Source organism: Trichosurus vulpecula, chromosome 1 (assembly GCF_011100635.1).
Source record: "Trichosurus vulpecula isolate mTriVul1 chromosome 1, mTriVul1.pri, whole genome shotgun sequence".
NCBI classification, from domain to species: Eukaryota; Metazoa; Chordata; class Mammalia; order Diprotodontia; family Phalangeridae; genus Trichosurus; species Trichosurus vulpecula.
The window spans coordinates 7591514-7597513 of NC_050573.1; positions in this window are offsets into that span (position 1 = coordinate 7591514).

Consider the following 6000-nt stretch of genomic DNA (forward strand, 5'->3'; position numbering starts at 1 on the left):
CTCTGTCCTCTGTTTCTCTCTGTCTCTGTTTTTGTCTCTGTCCGCTCTCACTGTCTTCTCTCTCTCTGTTTTTGTCTCTCTCTGTCCTCTGTTTCTCTCTGTCTCTGTTTTTGTCTCTGTCCTCTCTCACTGTCTTCTCTCTCTCTGTTTTTGTCTCTCTCTCTCTCTCTCTCTCTCTCTCTCTCTCTCTCTCTCTCCCCCCCTCCCTCCCTGTCCTCTCTTTCCTTCTGTCTCTCTCTTCTCTCTGTGTGTGTCCCTCTCCGTCAGTAAATGTTGAACCAAAGGGCCAATTCGCTCCCAGTGGGGGACATAAGGCTTACAGCCCCCTCGGCAGGAGAGAAGGAAAGAGGAGAAGAGCGATGAAGACTGCCTTTGGCCTGCAGCCCTGCTAGGACCTGACTGGACCAGCCTTCAGCCGGATTCATCCCCTAACAGTGACCTCATTCACAATCGGGTTTGAGTGTTGCAGTGACCTCATGGCAACCCGGGTGCTGACAACAACTTCAACTTTGAATTTGGAATTGTCCCATGAAGGCTGTCTGAGCGCAGAGCCGGAGCCTGCCCTCATGAACCTGGGGGAGACAAGGCTGGAGGTGGGGGCCGGGCAGCAGGACTCTCCCGCAGCCGCCCGACTTTCCTGGGCTTGGCCGGGAGGCAGGAGCAGTGAGTGGAGGCCGCAGTGGGGGAAGAGCTAGCCTGGATGTCAGGAAACATTTCCTAGGAGCCCAAAGGCGCACTCACTGCGGACAGGCAAGCTGGATGACCACTCACCAGGTACATTCTAGACTTCGGCACGTATCGACGCTCCCTCAAACAGCCTGAGTTCCTCTACTTCTTAATCAGGAGCTCCTCTACCCCGCCTCAGCTGCGCCCCAACATAGCTCCAAGCGCTCCCCAAGAGAACCATCTACAGCTAGGAGCTCCCCTCTTGCTCCTTGCACTCGGTTCTAGACTTTCTCCAGTCTGACTTCCAATCTCGGCATTCCACCGAAACTCCCCAGTGATGCTGAATGGCCAGATCTGATGAATGACCTTTCCTCGGTCCCTAGCCTTCTCAAATCCCCTCTGCAGCCCTTGCCCCGTTGATCGCCCTCCCGGACCCTCCTTTCTCTCTAGGTTTTCAGGACACGTTCCTCTCCTGGTTCCCCTGCTACCTCTCTGACTTCCCATCCGGTCTCCTTTGCTGGATCTTCTTCCAGGTCTCTGCCGCTAACCAAGGCTGTCCCCCAAAGTTCTTTGCTGGGTTCTCTTCTCTTCTCGCTCGCTACAATTTCACTCGGTGATCTCACCACGGGTTCAGTTCTGATCTCTACCCCGATGATCCTCAGGTCTATTGATATAGCCCTAACCTTCCCCGATATCCAATCTCACCTTCAAGTTCATACTGGATATTTTAATCTGGATGTCCAGCAGACATCTCACCCTCTCAACCTGTGTGGGGCCGAGCCCGTTATCTTTCCCCGCTAAACCTCCGCTCTTCCTAACGCTCCATCTGCCTCCAGTCACCCAGACCTGCAGCCTCCAAACTGCCTCTCTCACCTCCCATATCCTGTCATTTCTACTTCCTTAACATCTCTGGAGTACGCCCTCTCCTCTCCCCTCCTCTGATAACGCTCCCACCCTGCGCAAGCCCTCATCACCTTCCACCTGGACTGTCGCCCAAGCTGTGGGGAAGGGGCATCTGCCTGCCTCCAGTACTTCACTGTCAAACTGATCTTCCCAAAGTGCAGTACTGACCATGTCGCATTCCCTGCGCCCCCCACCCTCACTCCATCAAGTCCAGTGGCTCCGGACTACCTATAGGGTCAAATGCAAAATGCTGTAGAAACTGCCCCGTGCCTAATTTGTTGACATTCTGACATCTCATTCCCTCTCCTACACCCTGAGATCCTGTGACACTGGCCTCCTTGCTTCTCTATGAACAAGAGCCTCCATCTCCTGACTCCAGGCCTTTTCTCTGGCTGTACCCCATGCCTGGAATGCCCTCCCTCATCTCCACTTTCTGGCTTCCTTGGCTTTTCCCACCTCCTGTTCTTAACTTTTGTGACTTCAAACCCATGCCCCTATTTCTGTCTCATCCTTGAATTTCCCTGAGCATCTGGGGCCTCCTCATCCTGAAATACCCCTTTGCAAGCACCTGCCCCAGGTCAGCCTGCTTTTAATCTTTTCCTGGCGCTGTTCCTCACTTCTGGGGCTTCAAATACCTTCTACCCCTCATCCCTTTCACTCCCCTTTTGTGTATGGTCTTCCCCTATTAGAATGTAAAGTCCTTGAAAGCAGGGACTGTCTTTCTTTATATGTATATCCCCAGTGCTTAGCACAGTGCCTGGCACAGAGCAAGTCCTTAATAAATGCTTCCTTCCTACCCTCCTTCTTTCCTTCCCTCCTTTCTTCCTTCCTTCCTTTCTTCTTTCCTTTCCTCCTCCCTTCCTTCTTTCCTTCCTCCCCTCCTTCCTTCTTTCCTCCTTCCTTCCTTCCTCCCCTCTTTCCTTCTTTCCTTCCTTCTTTCCTTCCTCCTTCCTTCCTTCCTTCTTTCTTTCCTTCCTCCCCTCATTCCTTCCTTCCTCCTTTTTTCCTCCTTCCTCCCTTCCTTCTTTCTTTCCTCCCTCCTTCCATCCTTTCTCCCTTCCTCCCTTCACTTCAAGCTGAAGTTCCACTTTCTGGAGGAAGCTTTTCCCAATCCTCCTTCATCTTCATGACTTCCCTCTGAGCTCACTCCCAGTTTATCCAGTACATAGCTTGTTTGTCTGTTGTTATTTGCATGTTGTCTCCCCATTAGACTGGGAGCTCCTCGAGAACTGTCTTTTGCCTTTCTTTTTTTATCCCCAGGGCTGAGTACAGTGCCTGGCACACAGTAGGTGCTTAATAAATGCTTGTTGACTTGACACGTGTGATAACCAAATGCAGGGGTCATATACAACACATGTAATATGAACACATAGTGATAACACACATAACAAAGATGAATAATACAGAAGAAGAAAAACGATCCAGGAGTTTAGAGAAAGCTGACTATGAATCACCATTAAGAGAGGGCAGTCGCCACCCCCGGTGCAATCTGGGCTGCATCAAGTGAGTGGGAGATTCTGAGAAGGAGGATGCTTTCATCCCGCCATATTCTGCCCTGCTCGGACGACACCTGGATTATCGGGCTTAGTTCCAGGCACCGTATTTGAAGGAGGATGCTGATAAACCAGACCACATACTAAGGAAGACGTAGACTTGGGACAGAAGGGTCCTTTTAGGCTGCCGAGGGCAATGTCTTCATATTAGCTCGGGCTTATGAAAGAAGGATTTGACACGTTCTCTTTAGGTTCAGAAGGCATAATGAGAAACAGCGAGTGAATGTTACAAAGAGGCCTCTTCGTACCTGAGGTCCTTCCCAACGACGAGTCTGCGCCAAGGTGGGAGGGGCCACTTTGGGAGGTAGTGAGCCTCCCCTTCAGGGGAGGTCTTCAAGAAGAGGCTAGACATCTAACTTGACCCTTGTAGAGGGAACATTTCTTCAGGTTCGAGTTGAACTTGTTGGATTGTGAGCTGCCCTGGCATCGTGGACAGGGCACTGGAGGTAGAGTAAGGAAGACCTGCGTTCATATCCAGATGGTAACTAGCTACATAGCATTGACAAGCTGGAGGAAGGTGACCAGAGTGGCAGAAGATTCAAGTTCACAGTGCAGGGTTGATTAAAGAAACAGGGGCGGGTTTAGCTTAAAAAAGAGGAGATTCAAGGGTCCCATCAGAGCTAGTTCCAAGTGCTGGAGGGACTCGTGGCCACAGTTCTAGACTTGTTCTGTTTGACCCCAATGGGCAGAACCAGGAGGAAGCTGGGGAAGTTACTAAGGGTACAACTGAGGCTTAATGGTAGGAGAGAATTCTTCACCGTGAGAGCTGACCAAAAGTGTAAATGGGCTTGCCTCAATGGGTGGAGGACTCTCCCTTTCTTGGAGGCCTCCAGGAAGAAAGAAGCTTGCTGTGGTTCAGTCATGTCAGACTCTCTGGGACCCCGTTTGGATACTGGATACTGGAGTGGCTTGTCACGTCCTTCTCCAGCTCATTTTACAGGTGAGGAAACTGAGGTAAACAGGGTAAAGTGACTTGCCCAGGGTCACTCAGCTAGTAAGTATGTGTAGCCAGATCTGAACTCAGGAGAGGAGTCTTCCTGACTCCAGGCCCAGCACTCTGTGCACTATGGCGCTGTAACCAGGATGGCCTTTGTTTTCTTTGAGTGACTCAATTTATCTCAGTGAGCTTTACTAGGTGCTAAGCCCCAGGCCCAAACCCCATTAGGTGTTAACCTAATCCATGTGGATGTGAACCTCCCAGGGTCCTAAGGGGGGGGGGGCCAACTCAAGAACCAATCACCAGAGCCTTAGCTCTGGTGATTCAGATGATGTTTGATGTCTGAAGCCCTATAAGAAGGGAGGACAGAGCCATTTGTGTGGGGCTCTGGAGATGGTGTTGATGAGGAGACTCTGGGCAGCTGTAGCCAAGGAGCCCTCCAGCTTGTAAACCCGGATATTGAGACTTTGTTGAATTCTGGTAACTATCTGTTAGGATTTGAATCAAAGTCTGTTGATGTTTGTAATTTGTTTGCATTTTGTTTTGAAGTTCAGGGTGCTGGCTTTTTCCCCTGAACTAACGGAATGATATTTGAATGCTGAATTAGCAGATAGAAGAACCTGTGCTGTTGTCAGCTTTCTGGGTGCTGGCTGTGGGTGAATCTTATACCCCCACAGAAGCTGCTAGCCAGATTGTTGAAACAGGCGCCACCTAGCCGCCCATGGAGAGAGGCTGGGTGGCCGCTTGTCAGGCATTTTCTAGTGGGGATGATTCCTTTTATGTATGGATTGGGCTAGACGGATACTGAAGACCCTTCCAAGTCTCCAAGTCTGTGAGCCTCATCTACAAAGTGAGGCTGTCAGACTCAGTGGCCCTGAAGGCCCCTTCCATTTCTGAATCTATGATCCTATGGACTGAGATTTTGTGAAATACCTCTGCTAAGGAAAGATATGGCCCTTCATGAGATCTCAGGACTTAGGGTGGACAGAGGACCCTGGTGGGATGTGATGCCGATGAAGGATGGGAGTGGAGGCCAGGATTGCTGTGAAGTGAGTAGGAGGCCATAAAGAGGGTAACCTTTGGGTCAGCTGAGACAGAGTCCTTGGGACAAAGCTTCCTAACTATGGGACCTTGGGTGTGACCAAGAAGCTCGCTAGCTGTGTGACCATCCCATAACCTCTTAGTTAAGTTTCCTTAGATTATTTCTTTATAATGGGAGGGTATTGACCTGGATGAGCATCTCTAAGGACCCTTTCACACGGTGTCTTGGTGTTCTTTGGACCAACCCACTAAGTCTGGGGGGTAGGCCGCTGGCACCACCTTGTGTCTGAGGCTTGAAACAAGCTGGTGAGTTTCTGTTTCTAGAACCTGGGGCTGGAGGCATGGAGTGAATGAATGAGGGGGCAGGGACTTGGTGATGGACCCAGCTCACCCCCTCTCTTTTTTATAGAGCAGGAAACTGAAGTGGGAACGGGGAACTCAATCAGGACCTACAGCAGCTGTTCCCAACCTAGCCTAGTTCTCTGGTGTGGGGTGATCTTAATAAGTCCTAGTATCTGTGTATTGCTGGAATTTCTCCCCCGGGTTTGGGTGAGGGAAGGAGCAAGGGCTCATCTGCAGAACTGGGGCAATAGCTATCAGGAGGTCAGCCCTCTCTTCCCCCTGTTGTTGTTCAGGCATTTCAGTTGCGTCCAACGCCACTGGGGGTTTTCCTGGCAGAGATACTGGAATGGTTTTCCATGTTCTTCTCCAGCTCATTTTACAGATGAGGAAACTGAGGTAAACAGGATGAAGTGACTTGCCCAAGATCACACAACTAATAAGTGCCTGAGGCCAGATTTGAACTTAGGAAGATGAGTCTTCCCAGCTTCAGGCCAGGTGCTCTGTGCACCATGGCGCCACCTAGCGGACCACTCTTGCCCCACTCCCTCCATATAACAG